This window comes from Capsicum annuum, chromosome 3 (assembly GCF_002878395.1).
Source record: "Capsicum annuum cultivar UCD-10X-F1 chromosome 3, UCD10Xv1.1, whole genome shotgun sequence".
In the NCBI taxonomy this organism is placed as follows: Eukaryota; Viridiplantae; Streptophyta; class Magnoliopsida; order Solanales; family Solanaceae; genus Capsicum; species Capsicum annuum.
In genome coordinates this window covers 92,825,972-92,850,483 of record NC_061113.1, presented here as the reverse complement: position 1 = coordinate 92,850,483, position 24,512 = coordinate 92,825,972, and the positions used below count along the sequence as shown (strand labels likewise).

Genomic DNA, 24,512 nt, shown 5'->3' with positions numbered 1-24,512 from the left:
ACGTGAACACATGCATAATATTGATGCACATATATTCTATGTATATATGTAATTTAATCAGTCTAGTGACAACCACTATGATAACTAACAAACTATATCAGCATAATAACATATTGAATAATCAATAAGTAATTTTGTGTATGTACAAATCACAAATAATCAAGTTTGACCACTTTGCTAACTAACAAACTTTACAATATAAGTATATACATTAAAAGAACATAAAATTATTTTATGCACGTTAATATTTTTAATATTTTAGTTTGGACAATTTGATAACTACTTGTCACGATCCAAAAACTGGTATATGATGGCACCTATCATCAACCCAACACAATAACCCAGAAAAAATAAGAAGTGAAAAAAAAATCTGAAGTAATAAACCCAAAGAGTTTCAAAAATATATAAATAAGATGATACAAGCATAACACAATCCCAGGACTGGTAGTCACGAGAAAAGCCTCTAAGTAAATGAAACATACAAGAAAAGTTTTGAAGTATCTCAAAATTTGAAATAAGCACAAAGATAAAAATAGAGGAGATAATAATAATATCTAGGATCACAACCACTACCTTAAGAATCTCCAAAAGATCGAAATCATCAAGAAATGCAAGTCAACATCTGTGACCATCGATTCAGTACTATATGTCAGGTGAATAAAACAAACAAGCATTAGTACATAACCACTTGTACTTAGCAACATGGTCAACCGATCATAATTTAAATTGATGGTGAGTAGCACCAAACCAACCATCCAATACAACTATATAAACTTATAGTCAGAAAAGTCACCCCAATCTACCAGAATAAAATAATCATCGTAGTCATATATGTATCACAATATAAGGCAATAAGAATCACGAGCAAATAGAATCAAATAACTAGCCACCTTGTTTCTTAACAATAAGCACATAATCATCAGTACACCTTGTAAAACCTGAGTAAGAGAAATGAATGAATGAAGGTAATGCATATCTTGTGTTACTTACTAGCTGCAATGTAAAGTTAGTTGGAACCCATGAAAAATTCACGAGTTCCATTTACAGGGTATACCTCCATTTCAAATAATATATGATATGTAGATGTGCAGTCCGATCTATTTAATGTTATGCAGGTGCATACTCCAATCCATAATATATATATATATATATTATGCAGGCGTGCACTCTGATCCCATATGAAATGCAATGTATGATGTACAGGCATGCAACTCAAGACCTCAAATTAATAATATAATACAAATAAGGCATTTCATATCATAAATCAAATCAAACATTAACTCAAAATTGTATCAACTCATTAATTGGTGGCACCATCATTAACTAGCATATTCAACAAGTCACTTTTAACTAAAATTCACATGAACTATGCTAGAAAATAGGAAATAGCTACCTAAACAAGCCAATAAATTAATTTTAACACTTTACATAACATCAGTACTCGCATAGATGCTCATTATCTCACCTATATAGACTCCAATTCTCATTACTCTCAATACATGCAACTACTACATAAAAACTTTGAAAAAAAGTCTTAACTTGCTTTAGAGAAACCTGAAGAATCAAATCGAAGTTTTAACCTTTTGAAGAGCCTCTGATCAAACCTAAACCAATGATGAAATCTTGAAAATTCCCTTTCAAATTTCTCAAAATTGAGTTTTCAGGATTTAAAAATGAAGTAATGGGACCTTTGTTCAAAAAATTAATTTTTAAATATTGTTAGGTGCTTTCTTCTCTACGATTGCAGTCCATCCGTGTTCGGGAAGAATACTTACTCGCACTCGACCAAGATCTCCTTTTGAAATCACAATGTTGGAGAAGTTCTCCTCTGTGATCGCAATGAAGGGTGACTTGCACCAGATGACAACAATAATAACTGCAACAAGGCATGACGAAAAACCCCTGAGGGCACTTAGAATACGTAAACATAATTCAACTATGCTACTAGGACAAATTTAACACCTCAAACTAAACAGAATAGTCAAAATTCTCAATGGAGGTCGTTATCATCCAGTGCTGACCAAAGTAATCTCCTATTGGCTCTTGTTAATAAGACTTGCCCTTTATCCTTTTCTTAAACAAATGATATCATTAATCCTAACTCAAAGCGATGGTAATGGTTAGACCTATACTACTACTTACACCAATACTAAAACTCAGATACTAGTATATAACTAATATACATGAACTAAAAATGATCTAACAATAGTTCAGTAACACGATAATCAACTTCCATATGATATAACATACACCAACATGTTTCACAACATGTAAGCACATATTCATTAAGTTAATCTCACTAAAGTCCAGATAAGGAGAAATAAATAAATGAATGAATGCAATGCATATACTATGTATACACTCGTCGCTTTGTATATCTAGCTAGGACCCATAGAGGGCTAGCGAGATCTATATATTGAACATATGTGTCACTCTGCTCCATAGATAATAGGCACGTATGCCACCCTATAAATATCGGGTAGATGTGTCACTCTGATCTCTATAAAATGCAATGCATAATATGCAGACTCGTAACTCCACTCCCCAATCAATAAGTATATTTCAAGTAATGCATTTCATATTATGATTTAATTTAATTTTCAAGTCAGTTTCACAAAATATTATCATAGCCCTACTCTAACTCTTAAAAGAGAGTAAAATCATCAACTAGAATGCTTATAAGTCTCTTTAAGTTATATATACGCAAATCAAGCTCAAATTAAGAAAATAGTTCAAATAATTAAATTAAATATTTAAAATTTTTCACATAATACATGCACCCATATAGATGCTCGTCATCTCACTTATACGGAATCTTTATTTTTTCATTACTCCCTTATATAGAAATTAGCATATAAGTACTTTAAAAGAGTCAAAGAAAGCCTCAACTTATCATAAATGAAGCCCACCGAGTCAAATAGTGGCTTTGCCCTTCCATAGAAGATTCTAATGAGTCAAATCTAATCGAATACGTAATTTACATAAGCATATAAACCCTAGACACCATATTGCTATACTTTATTTTGGGTTCAAAAAGTCAACCCAAAACTCGAAAAGGAAAAATTAAAATTTTAAGTAAAAATAATATTATTCATAACTTAAGGAATTCAATATGAAATTTCATCAAAAACAGGCTTAAAGCAACCTTCAAAACCTCAAAAATAGGCTTAAATCAACCTTCAAAACCTCAAAAAAACAATTTTATAATTTCACCTAGAAAATTATCAAATTCTTAATTGAAGTTCACCAATTTAAAGGTAAAATCATCTATAAAGTATTGGGGAATTTGTAAATACTAGTTAAGCTCATACCCAACAAAGAAATATTGAAATTTATTTTGGAATTTCTCAAATATGAGTATTCAAGCTTCAAAAAAATTGATTTATGAAGTCCAAATTTAAAAAAAATATTTAAATCTATCCAGGTTGGTCTCTTCTTGTGGATTGTGATAGGTTCCTCGTGATTATAAGGCTAAAATGACATGGCCCATCATGATCGAGATACCCACATCACAAGTGTAATGAAAAAATTAATCTCTAGTCACACTCGCACCGTTTACCCTTCACAATCATGATCAGCCCCTTATTTGTAATCATGATGTAGAAGATTGGTGCCCTTCACAAAAATATTGAAGGTGTTGTGAATGCAAAGGAAAAAAAATGAGCTATACCAGAAAAACATAATCAATAATTCCAAATTTCACAAAAGGCCCCAAATGGACCCCCAAAATTCATAGATGTTTGGACTTTTACTTAGATCATATATGTATAATGTATTTTTTAATTAAACATTTGATGTTCCTTTTCTAAAGAAGCATAAATGTTTTTGTATCTTAGTTGGTACTGAATAACTTTTAGGTTATTTTCCCTCTTTGAATCACAGTAAATAAGAAAAGTCAACTATTTCTTTAAAGGGCCTTTATACCGCCTAAATTAATGCAAGGTGGTATTCCTAAGAAATCTAGAATAGCATTAATGAATCTATCTAGTATTTACTAAGGAAAATTGTGTTGGAAGGTTCCACTAAGGTAAATATTATTAAACCCAAATGTTAAAATCGATGTAAAGAATTTCTTCTATGTCCAATGCTACTGTATGACCCCCAACAAAGGGAAATGAGCATCATGTGGGACCACATGAAAAAATTTAATAAATAAATAAAAAAGAAGGCATTTTCCTTATAGTCTAATGGATTTCAAATCTTTTTCTTATGACTTTGATGGATCATCCTCTTCGTATGTATATCACCCAAATTTATTGATTCATAATGCTGAGTATTTGTACTTTAGATATCATGACTCGACTTGTAAATGGTGATATCAACGCCTTTAGCAACGTGATCCTTTCTTATTCACTTGTGCTAGTTGTGAAAAGGTCAGTACATCTGTTCTGGCTTTGAGGGGAGGGGGAGAGGAGGGGGTCTTTCCTTTCTTAATCATGACATATTCAGTTAGGTTATCATTTAATTATTTGTGAACATAAACCAAATGTCAATAAATTGAAATGATATTTTAAACTCAATGAATTATTAAAATACCAAATCGAGGTCATCATGATCGAATATTGATCAAAGTCAACACTTTAACTTAGAAATTTGCAAAATTCCAACAAGCTACTCAAACTTTACCCAAAAATCATATTTCAAAAATAACAAAAGTTTCAAAACTTCTTTCCAAGATTGTTTTCACCAAAAGTTAAGTTTATTCAGTCATATTAACTTCTAAACCTTTCAAAATGGGAAACTCTCAAACTCATATCCAAACACCTTGGGATCCATGTCACCTACTCCTATAGACCACAAATATAAAAATCAAACTATGGAGATGGGTAAAATGATAAAAACATTCAAAAATCTAAAAATTGCTAAGAGAGTTGTTATAATCTCCCTTCTAATACTTTCAATAGCTTACATTATAATGCAACTCATTAAAACTAATCTTTTACATATTTTCTATCATTGGGCCTTGTTGTCAATAAAATAATTCACCAAGATTGAGATAATGACAATCGAAGAGCCATACTTATGACTTCTGGTTATATGTTCTGCCCTACAAGTGTGATCACCAACTTACTTGTAGATGAAATACATATCAATAACTATTACAATTAGCCCATAATATTTAGCCACAACCAGGAGATACACATTCCATCTTATAAAATTTTGTATAACTATTTTCGTCTTAAATGAGAAAGGCTTCTTCACTAAAGTTTTCTTCAATAAATACATCAATTGTTGCTTGTTATTGAATATTTGTCCAATATAAAAATCAGTTCTACCAAAGAAGGTATGGTTTAGTTGTGATCTGGATTGCTTCTCAGCACTACCATCACATTTTTCTTCATTATTTTAAAGATCATTCATCTTCGTAGAATAATCACCCATGCTCTTATATCGCACAAAATCGTCATCGATTGGAAACTGTGGTGGAAATGTGGGTGGGTTGGTGGTGTTGATATTGATATTGTAGCTTTTTCTTGATATCTCTCAATAATATTTATCTTTAAAGTAGGCCTAGAACCATCAACAACAATATCAAGTATATAAAATCCTACATGCCTATCATTATTTATAAAAGATGAATGTACTTTCTTTTTCATTCATCACATAACCAATCACTCCAACATTTTTGGCCTAAGGCCACACTAAATATGAACAATACTTGTAAAGTGTTGCCTAAAATATTTTTGGGTACACTTTTAAAATGTAGCCTTAAGTTTTAGCTTTAAGCCACAACAATTGTAACAACACTTGTAAAGCGTGCTCTTTAATGTTATAGGCTACACTTTGTACGTGTTGCCAAATTATTATATAATTGACAATGTCTTTTACAAATATAGCTACACTTTTAAAATGTGGCCATTTTTATTATTTTAAAATAATAATTTATAAGTGTTGTCTTATAACTTTTATAAAATTTACACCAAAATGTAATATTTCCTCCAATACTTTTAATATTAGAATATTATATTTCCTCCAATAAATCTTAAAATAGGATAACATTATTCTTAATTTTAATATCCCATTTTAAAGAGAGATGTTAGGGTTTATTCTCATCGGTGTTGCTGAAAATTAAAGCATCGATTGTTACCCTTTTGCTTCTCCGAAGTACAATTACTCTATCACTGGTAATGTACGAAGATGAAAATCTATTTTTCCCCTTTCTTTTTTTTCATTTATTATCTTGTTAATGCTCCACTAATTACCGTTGTTTATAGGGTCGGTTAATTTGAGATTTGTGTTTAATAAAGGTTGATTTGGTTCCAGTTTTAGTGGTTATCAATTGGTTTAAATCAACACCAAGCTAGAGTCTTCGTTGAAGCAGTCCTTAGAGGACTCAGCAGCTTCGTATTGGCTGAGAAATTTTATCCGCATCTGGTAATTGCTACAGTCCCACTGTCCTCCAACTGTATATCGACTCTTTTAGCACCATCCATATTTGGTAATTGCTGCAAACCCATCATTTCATACTTTTTATACCAATGGTGTTTGTTGTAATTCTTTAAATTAAATATATCTTGGGTGTTGATTATTTGTTGAAACCACAAATTACTATTATAAATTATCATTGATGTTGAAATTAAGAGAAAATTAGAATTTAGGATTTGATTGATTTGGGGTTTTGAGTGATATGGAGTTTGGTACAATTTGTTATCAAAATTAGGGAATTCTGATTGTGTACCTCAAGAGTTTATTTTGTGTAGCATAATGACCTCAGAGTGTTAGGGGTTGCGATTTGTTGCCAAATGTGTTCCTCTAAAAAGTAAAGTTTCCACCCCTTTGTTGCTAGTTTATTATATGAAAGAATAGGGAAGTATTGTACAATGACTATTATACGCTTAAAAGCTACTTTCCTGTAATTATTATACTGGTTAATATCAGGTAAAATGGATAATCAAGGTCTAAGAGAGTTGATAGATGAGTTGTTGCCTATCTAGGTAGGCTAGTCAAAGAGGAATGCACTGGAGTAGAGCTTTTAGAGATAAGGGATTATACAATGTTGTTAGAATCGATAGATGTTTCTAATAGTATGAGCGTTGGAAGGTGGAATCCTGAATAACAACCAAATTCCTCCAGGCTCAAAGATTCAGAATCGATCATCTTTGTTGGGAATGGAGTTGGTAATATAGAGGAGGCTTAGGGCAGAAGTCTTTGCATGGTAGCTGAATGCACTAATACCTGAGTCACCTTGTCATTTTTTAATTTATTCTACCCTAGATATTATAGATGTTTCTTATTCTTGCTCTACCCTAGATCTTGTAGATGTTTCTTATTCTTATGCAATTGTGGTTTCCCTAAGATCTTTGCTAGCATCTCCAACAAGCACTAGCAGCATGCTAACATATACCGAGAGAAAGAGAAAGAGAGAGAGAACTTCCCACTTTTAGCAGCATCGATTATTCTTCTTTCTAATACTATAAATATTTATGGATGTAATTTCAATATAATCAGAGCAAAATTATTTTTAAGAAAAAATATTAAAATTGAAGAATCAACTTATGTCTCTTCTGTCTTACATGCTACAGTAGGTAGAACCTCATACTTAACATAGCATAAAAGCAGGGGAGATCCTTGTTTCAAATATGCAACACTTAGAGGTGTATATAATGTCTCCTACTAGATCTAGTACTCAATATGCGTATCTTGTGAACCATAGTCTTAAATCATCAACAAAGAAATATCAGAAATTCTCCCAAGGCAAATAAAAAATAGTAGATTTGATAGGGATAAGACAAAAGATTATGTACCTTATGTATTGCGGTCCATAAAGCACTGTCCCTCTTATGAGGCCGTGGATGACATATGATGTTCTATATATGTTATGGTCCTTTAAGTTTGATAATTGCATAATGTTGGAGTAGTTACAGCTTATGAAGGACATGACCCTTGATAGGAAGGTGTGGAGGAAGCGAATTAGGGTAGAGAGTTAGTGGTTAGGAGTTTGTCTATAATAGTAAGAGTGTTTTCTCTGCATCTGGAGTTTCTTGTTTGTGGTGTTTTGTTGATGTCTATGATTTTGGAATATATAGTATATAGTATTATCTTGTGGTTATTTTGTTTTTTTGTATTAGCTAGCATTGTGTTATCCTTTTTTATTGTGTGATTTTGTGTTTGGTGTTAGTTGTACTATTATCTGTATTGAGTCGAGGGTCTATCTGAAACCACCTCTTTACTTTATTTGAGGTAATGGTATGGTTTATGCACACGTTACCCTCCCTAGACCCTACTATATGGAAATACACTAGGTAGGTTATTATTGTTGTTGTAATATGTTAACTCCTTGCAAATTGTGTTTGTTACTGTAACTTATTAATTTTACTTACTTTTTGTTAGGACATTTAGAAAGATCTGAAGAGACCAATTTAAACTTGGGTTCAGCTTAGCACAAGTGTCATGACTACGTAAGAAATTCTCATCATCAACGAATACATTATTATGATAACTTACTCATGGATTTTAGAATTCACTAGTAAGTAATTAATGCTTTTGAATGTTATGAGATCTAATTTTAATATTGACTTTTTTTAGGAATACAAATATTCCATCCAAGGATTGGATGGATTTACCTAGGTATAACAATGAGTATGAAAAGGGTGCTATATATTTCTTAGATTTTGCTTACACTTATAGATATCCTCAAGGCAAATAAATTTAGTGCCCATGTGATAAATTTTGTAATGTCCGTTGGACTCGAAGGGATGTGATGTATAATTGATGTTGGGTGTATTTATGCATTCTAGCGTTACTATTCTAGTCTTTTTAGCCTTGTTTTGAGGATGATTCTTATGCTATATGTGTTTATAATGATATAAATGAGAATTTATGTGTCCAAGTATGTGTTTACAATGTTCAATCGTGTTTTCACATAAGTTTTGATTCAATTTGAACATTTAGAGCTCAACCGAGAAAACTAGTGTTACTAGCTTGAGCTAAGTGTTTGTCTAGTCAATCGTGTAGGGTTACAATGTATTTAATGAGTTCCTAAGATTGTTATTGTGTATTTATATGTGAAACAACTTGATTATAATGTTCAAGGGTCAATTGGATCAAGCCAAGGGTCAAAACAATGAGTTAAAGATCAAAGTGAAATTAGCCTATGCTTAGCTCATGTTTTTGATTCATTATTTTGGATGTTGCGTTGTTTTGAGCGCTAAATTGTTGTGTTTAATTCTATAGGATTCCTGTTGAATGTATTATAATGATATATGAAGGATATGCAAGCTTCAAATCAAGTGGAAACAACTCAAAAAGGCTCAGAAATGACCACAGAAGCACAAGACACAAGCTAGGAACCCTGAAATGTTTTGGGCATGTGTGGCTGTGTGATTGGATAATGGGGGCATGCTGCACACCATTGGATTCAGAATGGACCCAAAATGGTAAAACATTGCGTTGCGGTTTTGTGTAAATTAGAATTTGTCCAAAAATAGTAAATCAATGCGATTACAATGCTTTGTAGGGAGGACCAAAATCGGGAGAAAAGTGCCCAGTTATGGCAAAAGTACCCAATGATAGAATTTTGAACTATAACACAACACGGGGCCCACCAAAATCAGGAAAATATTGCCTTGATGAACAATAACAATGTGGAAACCTAATCCAAGTCAGTTTATAACTTGTCTACTATAAATATAATGTCCAAAAACACGTTTTAAATATCTGGGGCCATCTTGGAACCCCTAGATCAATTGGAACAACACTGGAAGCTACCACAACTTCTTTTTAGGCTTTTATTTCTTTAATTTAGATTTATTTATGGTTTTAATTATTCATACAATTAGTTAGATATTGATTATGGCTATGAGTGGCTAAAAACCCTCTTTTCAGGGTTAAAGCCAAGAACATGAGTACTTTAGTTTTGAATTAAGTTTGTTGATTTGCTTATCATTATTGGTTGTTTGTTTATTCTTATAATATCTATTTTAAGGATTCACGACCCTTAGAATATATCAATTGTCTATCTTGTGATCCCAAGAGAGGGAATAGGGAGATAAAACATTGGAATAAACAAAGTATGATTTGTATTTCTTTATGAAATAAGGAATTCAAATTAGTATCTTGGACAAGGATGTACTTAGATGCCTTACTTGATTCAAACGTAGGATGATAGCTTAAAGAACTTAAGGGGACTATACATCCCGTTTAACGATGTAGTTGAAAGGTTCAACTTAGGTAAAGGATTAGAGCTTGGGAAACCATAATCATGAAACTAACTCTACAAATCAACAACCAAGATAAGCAAGTTAACAAATGCAGTTCAATAACATAGTATGATTGTTCGAAAGTGCTTTAACCCTGGGTTTTCTCCTATTGATTGTTTCAAGATCTTTACTATAAACATTGTTTACTTTTCTCAAGTTATAAATTATAAATTCTCTTTGTGGTTACGCTTGCATCAATGAAAATAAAATTATTGTTGAATCAAATCTCTGTTGGATCGATACTTGACTTCTTTAAGGATACTTTACTTCTTGATACGACCACGTACACTTGCATGTGTGCTTGGACGCTGTCAATAATCATCTAATAGCCCATTGATTTATTAATGGTTATAAAAGATGGATCAATCATGGGGAATGGGAAATTGATTTGAATGGTGATGATTATATGGATGACTTGAATGATGATATTGAGGGGTTGCTGAATAATCAATTTAGACATGTTGAAAAAGTTGAAGGACTTTATGAAGGTCCAAATGAAGATGCCAAGAAGTTATATAACTTAATTAATGAGGCAAGCCAAGAGCTATATCCCAATTGTAAAGGATTCTCTAGATTATCATGCACAATCTGTTTATATTTATTGAAGTTTCTACATAGAAGTGGGAAGAGATAAATATGTTCTTCATGATTGGTTTACCTCCTTCCCAATGCCATCATGATTCCATTTGGGTTGTGGTTAATAGGTTGACTAAGTCTGCTCATTTCTTGCATGTTCATACTTCATATACTGCTAAGGATTATGCTAGATTGTATATCCGAGAGCTAGTCAGACTGCATGGAGTTCCCTTGTCTATCATTTTGGATAGGGGTACTCAGTTCACTTCGCAATTTTGGAAAGCTTTTCAGAAGGGTCTTGGTACCCAAGTGCTTTTGACTTCTGTTTTTCATCCACAGACCGATGGTCAGGCTGAGCGGACCATCCAGACCTTAGAGGATATGTTGAGAGCTTGTGCACTTGACTTTAAGGAAAGTTGGGATAATCACTTACCGTTGATAGAGTTTGATTACAATAACAGTTTCCACTCTAGTATTGGAATGGCTCCATTTGAAACCTTATATGGGAGGAAGTGTAGATCGCCCATAGGTTGGTTCGAGGTGGGTGAAGCGGCTGTGAGTGGTCCTGATTCGGTATTTGAGGCTATGGAAAAAGTTAAGTTGATTAGGGAAAGGTTGAAAACTTCACAGAGTCGTCAGAAGTCATTTGCGAATGTTAGAAGGAGAGACCTTGAGTTTGAAGTTGGTGACCTAGTGTATCTGAAAATTTCACCCATGAGGGGGATGAAGAGATTTAGAAAGAAGGGGAAGCTTAGTCCCCGTTATGTTGGTCCTTACAAAATTCATAGTCGTGTTGGTAAGGTAGCTTATGAGGTCGATTTACCTTCCGAGTTATCCTCTGTTCATCCAATATTCCATGTCTCCATGGTTAGAAAACATATTAGTGAAGTTGTGGTAGTGGATTCCTCAGTGAGTGCTGACATTCAATAAAATCTTTCTTTTGATGAGATTCCTATTGAGATTCTTGATTTCAGTGTCCGAAGACAAAGGAACAAAGAAGTTCCCTTGGTTAAGGTATTGTGGAGAAACCAATCTGTTGAGGGTGTAACTTGGGAAGTTGAGGCGGATATGCAATCCAAGTACCCTCACCTATTTTCCACGAACTCCGATCAATCCAAAGGTACCATTCTTTCCTAAATCATGCACTTTTGATAAAAGTTACAGCAGTTCAGCTGTCATTTATTATGTGTTCAGCTGTAGTTTCTTGAATTTACGCATTCTATGTTGCATTCGGAGTAAGAAATGATGTGGTGATGAGTCTAACAAATAGTTGCAGCTGTATGCTCTATTCCCTATCTAATCTTGGCATGTCTAGCATCATTCGAGGATGAATGTTTCTAAGGGGGGGATGATGTAATACCCCGGGAAATTTTTTGTTAAAATTTTGTGCGTAAATGTATTGGGTTCTATCTTCTAGAATGAATTATAAATTTTTCGTGTGGAATGTCTTAGATTATAACCCACCATTACGTAGAGTATCGAATTAGATTTCCAACAATATGTGGATCATCCAAAATGGACACCCGAGCGATGAGTCATGAACATTCCGATCAAATCGTGAAGAGTAGTGAACAGTAAAACGTGCAAGAAAAAGTACTGAGGCCTGGCGTATTTTTGCTCTAACTTTAAATGATCATAACTCCTTGTACATAATGATCTGGGTCATCTACTATATATCAACGGAAAGCTCTGAGTCCTCTTTCCAATGAAATTGGTTTCATCCAATTTGTCTATCGAAGCAAAAAGTTATGGTCAATCCACTCAGCCTATCAAAAGTGAATTTTTGGGTCAACTTCAAATGATCATAAATCCTTGTACACAATGATCTGGGTGAGATACTATATATAAACGGAAAGATATGAGAGTCCTCTTTCTAATGAAATTAGTTTTATCCTATTTGGATATCGGAGTAAAACGTTATGGTTGATCTACTTCAGACTATCAAAACAGTCCACTAAAGGATAGATTTGAGAATTATTTGATTTTTAGGGGCGTTTTGGTCATTCCCCCTCACCCAAAATCCATCCAAACGCTATATTAAAGCCTATTAGAAGTATTATATGTTATATTTCATCAAATTCCATCAAAAAGAAAACCCTAAGCTCCTACATCCAACTTCAAGAACCTCTAAAATTCACCATTAATTCTGTAAATTTATTCAAGATTCCAAGTTCCTAGTTCAAGAACTCCAAGAACCATCATTCAAAGGCACGATTAACATCTCAAAAATGAGTATCGATCTAAAGTTCATCATTTAAGGTATGTGGGGTTTTTCAACAAGAACTCTCTTTTGTTCTTGTGCCCAAAAGTAATTTTCTTTACACGGGCATGATTTTTATTTGGTTAAGGAGTATAGGTCTGCTATGCTGAATAGTCAGATGAATCTTTCTAGGCTGATGACTCATGACCAACAGATTGAGGTAGACAAGATTAAGGAGAGAGATAAAATGAGAGGGAATAAGAGAGCTAGGTCTGAGCTGCACGGATAGGGCCAGACTAGATCCCACGGAGGGAGTCGCCCTCAGTATCAGGTTTATTCATCTATGCCAGCACCACCATCTGCTAGTGCTCCCGTGCCTAGAGGTAGGCAGGAGAAAGGTAGTAGGTCATATGCATCCAGGTCCCAGTACAGTGCTGGCAGTAAGCCAAATCATCCCCTGTGTCCTAAGTGTTGTAGGGCTCATTTGGGTAAGTATTGGGGTGAGAAGAGGGGTTGTTTTTGGTATGGACATGGGTCACAGAGTTAGAGATTGTCCACAGAATGGACAAGGGCGTTGTGACTATCGCCCTCAGACCCAGACTCAGACTGTTAGTGCTCCAATTCCAGCGACTCGCCCAGCCCCAGCTCAGGGCGCCTCTTCTAGCAATGCTGGTAGGCAGTGCCAGAATAGATTCTATGCTTTAGCGTCCCACCAGGAATAGAAGGACTCTCCCGATGTTGTTACTGGTATACTTCATATACTTTAGTTTGATGTGTATGCTTTGTTGGATCCTGGATCCAGTTTCTCATATGTTACACCTTTGATTGTTGTGCATTTTGAAATGAGTCCCGAGATTATCTTGAGCCTATCCTAGTTTCTACCCCAATGGGTGATTCAATTGTTGCCCAAAAAGTGTATAAAAAGTGTTCTATTACCGTTTTTCATAGAGTCTTGTGGTTGATCTGATTGAGTTAGACATGGTAGATTTTGATGTGATTTTGGGTATGGACTAGTTGTATTCTTCTTATGCCTCTATTGATTGTTGTACCCGAGTGGTCAAGTTTTAGTTTTTGGGTGCATCCATGTTTGAGTGGTCTGGGAATTCTGTGTCACCCAAGAGTCATTTTCTCTCTTACTTCAAAGCTAGAAAGCTTATTTTTAAGGGGTGTATTTACCATTTGGTTAGAGTCAAAGACACTAAGTCTGAGACTCCAACTCTCCAGTCTGTTAACGTTGTTAATGAGTTTTCTGATGTTTTTCCAGATGATCTCCCAGGGATACCTCCTGATAGAGAGATAGAGTTCGGGACTGATCTTCTTCTCAATACTCAGCCCATTTCTATTCCTCCTTACCGTATGGCCCCTGCAGAACTTAAGGAGTTGAAAGAGCAACTCAAAGATCTACTAGATAAGGGTTTCATAAGGCCCAGTGTTTCTTCTTGGGGAGCTCTTGTGTTATTTGTGAGAAAGAAAGATGGCTCTTTGCATATATGCATTGATTACCGCCAACTGAATAAAGTCACCATCAAAAATAATTACCCCCTTCCGAGAATAGATGATTTGTTTGACTAATTTCAAGGTGCAAGTTATTTCTCAAAGATAGACCTTCGTTCCGGTTATCATCAACTCAAAGTTATGGAGTGTGACCCCGAAAACCATTTTCCAAACTCGTTATGGCCATTTTGAGTTTCTTGTTATGTCTTTTGGGTTAACTAATTCCCCAGCAGCTTTCATGGACCTCATGAATCGAGTGTTCAGACCATATCTGGATATGTTTATCATAGTGTTCATCGATGATATACTGGTGTACTCCCGTAGTAAGGATGAACATTCTAATCATCTTCGAACTGTCTTGCAAGCCCTTAGAGATCACAACTTATTTTCCAAGTTCAGTAAGTGTGAGTTTTGGGTAAGGTCAGTTGCTTTTCTGGGTCATATCATTTCTTTCGAGGGTATTAAAGTTGATCCCCAAAAGACCGAAGCTGTTAGAAATTGGCCTAGACCTATTTCTCCGACTGATATTCGAAGTTTCTTGGGTTTAGCTGGCTATTACCGCCATTTTGTTGAGGGTTTATCCTCTATAGCGTCTCCTATAACTCGGTTGACCCAAAAGAAAGTGAAGTTCTTGTGGTTCGAATCTTGTGAAAAGAGTTTTCAGAAGTTGAAGACTCGACTCACTTCAGCCCCTGTTTTGACTTTACCTGATGGTGTTGATGGTTTTGTGGTGTACTATGATGCTTTAAGAGTTGGGTTGGGTTGTTTATTGATGCAGAAGGGTAAGGTGATAGCTTATGCTTCTAGACAGTTGAAACCCCATGAGAAAAATTACCCTACCCATGACCTTAAGTTGGTTGCTGTTATGTTTGCTTTGAAAATCTGGAGACACTATTTGTATGGTGTCCATGTTGATTTTTTCACTGATCATAAGAGTCTGCAGTATGTGTTTACCCAGGAAGAATTGAATTTTAGGCAGAGACGATGGTTAGAATTATTAAAGGACTATGATATGAGTGTGTTGTACCATCCGGGCAAGGCCAATATTGTGGCAGATGCCCTAAGTAGAGTGTCTATGGGTAATGTTTCGCATGTGGTAGAAGGTAAGAAAGAGTTGGCTCGTGATGTACATCGTTTGGCTAGATTGGGGGTTAGGTTGTTTGACTCTGCTGAAGGTAGTATAAGGGTTCAGAGTAGTTCCGAATCCTCCTTGATTTCGGAAGTGAAGGAAAAGCAATACTTAGATGCTAGTTTGGTCAAACTGAAAGAGTCAGTCAAGGACTAAAAAGTAGAGGTTTTCTCCTAAGGGGGAGATGGTGTGTTGAGATTGCAGGGTAGATTGTGTGTCCCGAATATTGATGATCTGAGACAGAGTATTATGGCTGAAGCACATGGGGCGCGATATTCTATTCATCCTGGTGCCACCAAGATTTACCGATACTTGCGGGAAATCTATTGGTGGAGTGGCATAAAGAAAGATATAGCAGCGTTTGTAGCTAAGTGTGCAACATGCCAATAGGTTAAGGTTGAACACCAAAGACCTGGTGGTATGATGGAAGAGTTTAGTATTCCCACCTGGAAGTGGGAAGAGATAAATATGGACTTCGTGATTGGTTTACCTCCTTCCCAACGCCATCATGATTCCATTTGGGTTGTGGTTGATAGGTTGACTAAATTTACTCATTTCTTACATGTTCATACTTCATATACTGCTGAGGATTATACTAGATTGTATATTCGAGAGCTAGTCAGACTGCATGGAGTTCCCTTGTCTATCATTTCGGATAGGGGTACTCAGTTTACTTCACAATTTTGGAAAGCTTTTTAGAAGGGTCTTGGTACCCAAGTGCTTTTGACTTCTACTTTTCATCCGCAGACCGATGGTCAGGCTGAGCGGACCATCCAGACCTTAGAGGATATATTGAGAGCTTGTGCACTTGACTGGACTTTAAGGGAAGTTGGGATGATCACTTACCGTTGATAGAGTTTGCATACAATAACAGTTTCCACTCTAGTATTGGCATGGCTCCGTTTGAAGCCTTATATGAGAGGAAGTGTAGATCACCCATAGGTTGGTTCAAGGTGGGTGAAACGGCTGTGAGTGGTCCTGATTCGGTATTTGAGGCTATGGAAAAAGTTAATTTGATTAGGGAAAGGTTGAAAACTGCGCAGAGTCGTCAGAAGTCATATGCGGATGTTAGAAACAAAGACCTTGAGTTTGAAGTTAGTGACCTAATGTATCTAAAAATTTCACCCATGAGGGGGGTGAAGAGATTCGGAAAGAAGGGGAAGCTTAGTCCCCATTATGTCGGTCCTTACAAAATTCTTAGCCATGTTGGTAAGGTAGCTTATGAGGTCGAGTTGCCTTCCGAGTTGTCCTCTATAAATCCAATATTCCATGTCTCCATGCTTATAAAGCATATTAGCGATGTTGTGGTAGTGGATTCCTCTATAAGTGCTGACATTCAAGAAAATCTTTCATTTGATGAGATTCCTGTTGAGATTCTTGATTTCAGTGTCTGAAGACTAAGGAACAAAAAAGTTCCCTTGGTCAAGGTGTTGTGGCAAAACCAATCTGTTGAGGGTGCAACTTGGGAAGCTGAGGCGGATATGCGATCCAAGTACCCGCACCTATTTTTTGCGAACTCCGATCAATTCGAAGGTACCGTTCTTTCCTAAATCATGCACATTTGATAAAAGTTGCAGCAGTTCAGCGGTCATTTATTATGTGTTCAGCAGTAGTTTCTTGAATTTATGCATTCTATGTTGCATTCGGAGTGAGAAACGATGTGGTGCTGAGTCTAACAAATGGTTTCAGCTATATGCTCTATTCCCTATCTAATCTTGTCATGTCTAGCGTCATTCGAGGACAAATGTTTCCACGGGGGGAAGATGTAATACCCCGAGAAATTTTTCATTGAAATTTTGTATGTAAATATGTTGGGTTCTATCTTCTAGAAGGAATTATAAATTTTTCATGCAGAATGTCTTATATTATGACCCACCATTGCATAGAGTATCAAATAAGCTTTCCAACGATATGTGGATCATCCAAAACGGACACCCGAGTGACGAGTTATGAACATTCCGATCGAACCATAAAGAGTAGTGAACAATAAAACGTGCAACAGAAAAGTACTGAGGACTGGCATATTTTTGCTCCAAATTTAAATGATCATAACTCCTTGTACATTATGATCTGGGTGATCTACTATATATCAATGGAAAGCTCTGCGAGTCCTCTTTCCAATGAAATTGGTTTCATCCAATTTGTTTATCGAAGCAAAACGTTATGGTCGATCTACTTCAGCCTATCAAAAAAAAAATTTGGGTCAACTTCAAATGATCATAACTCCTCATACACGATGATCTGAGATACTATATATCAACGGAAAGATATGAGAATTCTCTTTCTAATGAAATTAGTTTCATCCAATTTGGATATCGGAGTAAAACGTTATGGTTGATCTACTTCAGACTATCAAAACAATCCACCAAAGGACAGATTCAAGAATTATTTGATTTTTAAGGGCGTTTTGGTCATTCCCCCTCACCCAAAATCCATCAAAACCCTATATTAAAGCCTATTAGAAGCATTATATGTTATATTTCATCAAATTCCCTCAAAAAGAAAACCCTAAGCTCCTACATCCAACTTCAAGAACCTCCAAAGTTCACCATTAATTCTGCAAATTTATTTATCATTCCAAGTTCCTAGTTCAAGAAGTCCAAGAACCATCACTCAAAGGCATGATTAACATCTCAAAAATGAGTATCGATCTAAAGCTCATCATTTAAGGTATGTGGGGTTTTTCAATAAGAACTCTCTTTCGTTCTTGTGCCCAAAAGTAATTTTCTTTACAAATGCATGATTGTTATTTGATTCTTACGAATTTGAAGCATGAACTCATATCTTATGATGATTATTATGAAATCTTGATGTTTATGATTTTGAAAGATGAATTTACATGTGTGGAGATATAAAGCATGAATCTTGAACGATATTTATCATGATTTTGATATTTGGATCGTGAATCCCCATTGAAAATTGTGTTTTTTTTAGAAAGTGTGTGTTATAAGCACGTTAATGTTGAATATTTGAGATATTTTGAATGATTTTACCTTTTGGTCTTAATGGAGTTGTTTTGAACTCGAGTGTGAAAGAAATCCACAATGTGGTTGATTTTGATAGATGGGAAGCATGATGGCTCTCGATGTATATTTATATATTACTAAAATTGTTTTGTTGTGGATTGTCTTTGAAATGATCTGAGCTAAGTCCGAGAGAAATCTTTAGCACCGAGTGGGAGATATAAAGAGACCTTACTTCCCTAGAACTATGTGCCCCTGTAGGAGTGAGCCTGAGGTTGATTTATATAGTGATCACTAGTTTGTGTGGATTTGATATCGATATTCCTACTCCGATGGTAAGGATAGGACAGCTCTCCCCAACGCGGGTTATACGTTGGACTCTATATAGCTCACATGGTTTATGTCGGTTATAGGATCTCCCAGTGTGTGTGTGTTTCCTTGTATCTATGGTGAATGGTGAAGTGATTTGAAAGTGGAATTGTGAAAGTTATTCTTTCGAAAGATTTAAATGATATTTACATTATGAGAATTGATATTCTTGATGAACTGAAAGTGATTGACAAATTATATGATGACTCACATGTGTTATTGTACTTATTTCATCCTCTCATGATTATGATGATTTTCTTTGGGCTATGTGAGTCTTTCATACATCCTGCATATTTCTTATAAATATTTATGATAATGATGTTTATACAACTGCATACACCCTCATATACTCGGTTCTTTTCCATGGTACTGACCCACATCTTCGGATGTGGGCTGCATTTTCTCGGAATGTAGGTTCAGGTGCTCAGTTCCATGTTCGACAGTGATTCTTCAGGCACACTGCTCTACATCCTCTGTTGTGGTGAGTCCTCATGTTCCGAGGACGTGATGTCTGATGTTGGTTTCACAGAATTGTTTACATTTGATAACTGAGTATGAGTTAGTTGGGGCATGTCTCAATGGCTCGCTGGTTTTATTGATTTTCTTAGAGGCTTGTCAAACTAGTATAGATGTTGGGAGTTGACTAATAAGTCATATTTTGTTATCTTTCTGAAATTCTTTTATTCTTGGACGATGATTACTCTGTTGATATTTGAGGTTTATTTATGGAAACCCCGTTGATTTGTGTTGAACTAAATAAAAATGGCTCAAAGGGTTAGCTTAGGGCTACTCGTAGCCTCAAGCACCGTGTGACGCTCCAGGACCCATTTTTCGGGGCGTTACAGAAAGAGAATCAAGATTGCAAAAGCATGCTTCTCAATGACTAATGGAGGAAAATCAATTTTTTGTGGAGTTTTAAAGACATCAAAGTCACCTGATGGTAGTGCCTCCAAAATATCTAGATGTGTGCAACTAGATAAAAGAAAATTATCTGGCTATATGAGTTATAATTCTCATTTCATGTTAAATTACTTGCTGGCAATACCAATTAAAACCATACTACCTGATCATGTTGCTATTTCTTTGATTTGTTTGAGTTCCTTCTTTCATCATTTTTGTTAAAAACTTATCACAGTGGAGGAAATAAATTGCTTAGAATTTGAGATCATAGAAACAATAAATTAGTTGGAGCAAATTTTTACTCCTACATTTTTTGATATAATGATTCATTTACCTATTCATTTGGCTAATGAGGTGAGATTAGGAGGTCCAGTTCAGAATTGATAGATGTATCCCTCGGAAAGAGATATGTGTGTGTTTAAATCATATGTCCGCAATAGAAATTGTCCAGAAGGATCTATAGCAGAGACATATCTGGTTGAAGAGTGCTTAACTTTATGCTCTATATATTTGCATGGGGACATACATACCAGATTTAATAGAAGACCTCAAAATGATGATGAGTATGGCTTAGGTAATGTACAAACTTTCAGTTTGTTCCCTTGCAAAGGTTGTCCTTTAGGAGAAAAAAATCCAGCTATTGTTTTAGATAACAAGTCACTGAATCAGGAACATGCATACTTATTGGCCAAATGTGATGAAGTTCAAGAGTATATTAGGTACTTTAATCACTTATAGTATTTTCTTTTTACGAATGGTTTTTATCTTGTTGTATTTATTATTCTAATGAATAACAATACTTATTGTGTATAGAGCATTAACTTGAGCTTAATAGACAACCACTAAGATCTAAATAGAGCAAGGCTAAGAATAGTAGTCAAAACTTCTCTAAATAGTTTAAAACTCATGCTTTACAAGATGATGTGACTGATCTGATAAAAGAATTTTTTAGAGGACTAAATGCAGTTGCTAAAAGAAATTTTAGGTATCTCATTAATGGATATAGATTCCATATTAGGCAACATAAAGCAAGGTATAAAACAGAAAATATTGGTGTCACGTTAGTCGCCTCAACCACAAGCTTTGCAAGCTCAAAGGCAAAAAATCCAGTTCATACAGATTTGGCTTATTATGGTAGAATAGTTGATATACTAAAGTTAGACTATTATGGCCATTTTAAGGTTGTTTAATTCAAGTGTGACTGGTATGAGGTTGAAAAAGATACTTATGGCATTACTTACGTTTACTTTAACAAGAAGTGCTCTTTGGAAGAACCTTTTATGCTAGTATCTCAAGTACACTAGTGCTTCTATGTGCAAGATCCATATGATAAAGATAGACATTATGTTATAAAAATTGTTCTGAGAGACTTATTTAATGTAAGTTACCAGGTTGAGTCTCATACCTCAGAAAGTTATGAAAATGAGCCTTCTGAATAGTTTATGGGCCTATCTATACCATATGATAATGGTGAATTTGTCTTAATACAGAATGATATTCCAAAAACAATTATTGATGTAGATACCAAAGGATTTTTTGCTGAATAACTTGAAGTTGAGCATGACAATGAGTCTTAAAACGAGTCTGAAGATGTGTATGAAAAAGAGTATGAAGAGGAGTTTACAGATGAGTCTGAAAAAAAGCCTGAAGACGATGTTGATTTTGAGGATGAACCATGACTTTATAATTTTGTTGATGTTTCATAATATTAGCTTACTCTTTCTGTTGTTTGACTGTTTGCTGGCACAAAAACTTTAGACATCTAATATGCAAAAACATTGAAGAGATTAATAATATTTATGTATTTTTTTGGCTTTTTTGTATATTTAATATGCAAACACATGATATTATGACAATCTTTAAGTATCCTGTTGGCTTCGTTCATGAGCCTGGTTAATATTTTATTAATGACATTATAATGCTTACTTACTCTTAGCACGATGCAATTATATATGTTAGTTAATGACCTTTTCTGGTTGTACCCTGCACTGATTTCTCCTAAATGCCAAATTTATTATATTATTATTAGGTAGTAGTCATTCTAAAGATAGCAGACCATTGAGGCAGCTTTGTGATACAGAATAGGTTTACCTTCATTTATCTCTTCACTTATTTTTTTCTCTGAAGACTTCTTAGATACAATAGTTATGTTGACTTTTGATCGGATGTGAAATGTGAATTACCAATTTACCATTTACCTGGGTATTGATTTGCAGATTTATATCTATTGTGCGCCTGTGACTCAGTGTATATGTGTGTGTTTACTTTTTAGTATATGACTATATGTATATTTAGATTTTGGGTAGTTGGAATTGGGATTTTGTGTTTATAGATTTTCTATTTTTGTATATATGTGTGTGACTGTTGTTGTTTCTGTGTGAGATTACTGTCTTGTGTTTACAGATTTGTGTTTACACAATGTCCTCCAAATGTGTTTACTTTTTTTATGTGACTATTGTTGTTTCTATGTTGTTACCCTTTCTTAATCAAATATTGGATGTATGGGCATGTGATGGACATTGTTTACCTCAATTTATTGATACTCATACAGTGTCAAGTGTCAACAGGCCAAGAATTTGGGAAAGAACTAGTAGATACCCTTGTGAGTTGTGTCTATACATTCTACTATTTCGGACCATCATGTGATAGTTGTTGCTACAGTCATAGTAGTTTCTTGTTGTATGATATCTCTCTGGTTAGAATCATGAATTATGAAAGCATAATTTTTTTGTGTTACGATAGTTTATATGCAGTCCAAAGAAGTAATTCCCATGGTTTTGTTTCAAATTCTTAAAACTAATATGCTGGCTCTTTACAGTAGTTTATATGCAGTCCAAAGTAGTAGGCTCTTTACTGAACCTACTATGCTGGCATACTTCAATAAGGTAGGTTTTCAATGGGTTCGAGGCATTTTTGAAGTGTTCAAGTGAACATAATAAACGCTATTGATTGCTTATATGGAATAATTCTTTGCATGAGTTCAACTGATAGTGCAGTTTGATACAAATTGACAAAAACCTGATGTCTTCCTACTGTGTTGTGGATGCTATATAGTATGGCAATAATATATTGATGTTTTAGGCAACACAAAAGTATCTAGTGTCTAGTTAGTTCCTACAAAGTTCTTCCATAATTTTCTTTTGTACTTTGGATGGTTTGCCTACATTACACTTATGGAATGTTTGGGTGTCATCACATTTCTAAATTGGTTGTTGTACCTCATTATAGGTGCTTCATCTACTTACATGAGTGATAATTGTAGAACATATGTCTACCCATTTCTACTCTAAGTTGTTTTTAGAGAACAGAAAACTTCGATTTGAGGATGCAGGTGAGTAGAGTTTGATTGCAGAGTCCGAGCAAAATAGATATCCTTACTATCTCATAATCAATAACTTAATCACTACAACTCAATCCCAAACAAGTTAAAATTGGGTATATAATAATATTAAAAAATTACCAGAGGGAGATAGTGATTTAGTGGGAACACCATTATGATAATAAGTGCAGCTAATATAACACTGTTGCAGATAAATCAGTGCAGAAATCGAGTTCCCACATTCAGTTTTAGCTTTAGCAACACCATTTTTCACACAATTCACACAGTCCCCATTACTCAACTCACCTTCATACTAACCCAACACATAAATTGACCGATACCTATTTGCATAAAACCCATTATTACTCATAGAAATCCTAATAGCTATCTCCCCTAAAGCGTTACCAAGCCTCTCACTAAACCCATATCTATTAACTTAATCCAACCCGCAAAACTTACCTTGTACCTCAAATAACAACTAGTAAGATGAATCCTACCTGCAATTGATTCCCCACACAGTTTCCAAGATATTTTAGGGATTTTGTTAAAACAAATGTTGCAGTTATTGCTTAAAAGATCGCCTCTATATTGAAAAAGACCAAAAAAATTTGACTGGGTATTACTACCAATGGTTGTTTTATAGAATTTATTGGAAAAAGATTAAGAAACCAAAGTTTCAAAATGGGTGTTGAGTATTTGTGAGGAAGAACCAGATGGGTCTTGGAATTTTCGGTTACAACAACCTTTGTATACAAATTTTTTGAGTTCAATGGATGATGATGATCTAACTTGTTTCCTTTTTTTTATTTGTTACACTTTTTTAGTTTGAAAAAAAATGTATTTATTTATGTAGATTTTTGAAAATATCTTAACTACGGATCAACCACAATTAGATAAGTTTAGGATGTAAACAATGTAGTCTGCACAAAACAAAGCATCCTGTATTTATGAGTGGTTAGGGGAAAGGATACACCCTACAAGGTGTGACGTAGATAATCCGATATTAGGATATTAATTAAGATTTTAAATATATAAGATTAGTACTCATTAATTCTTGGTAGAAGAGGATTATGCTATTAAGCAGACGCGTACAATCCTATAAGGTGAGTTAGTTAATAATCTATACTTTTACCATTCTCAGTTTTAGCTTTGATTTTCTGATAGCTAATGATCCTATTATACTTTGTAAAGACATGAAAATGTAGTCTAGAGCGTGAGAAGTTGCACCAATGATGGCTTTTCTTATAGAAATTATCAGTTTGTCCCTTTCTGGATATTGCACCTTTTCATCTCGAGTTAAACCTGTCCTTGAGAAATATCGATGGTCATTCACTTCTCTCTTGTTCACCAATTGTTGGTTCAT

General features: G+C 34.7%; 1 pseudogene; it reads right to left on the bottom strand.

Annotated features, from left to right (window-relative positions):
* Positions 1 to 1,709: 1,709 nt before the first annotated feature.
* On the bottom strand, positions 1,710 to 24,512 carry LOC107865351 (annotated as a pseudogene).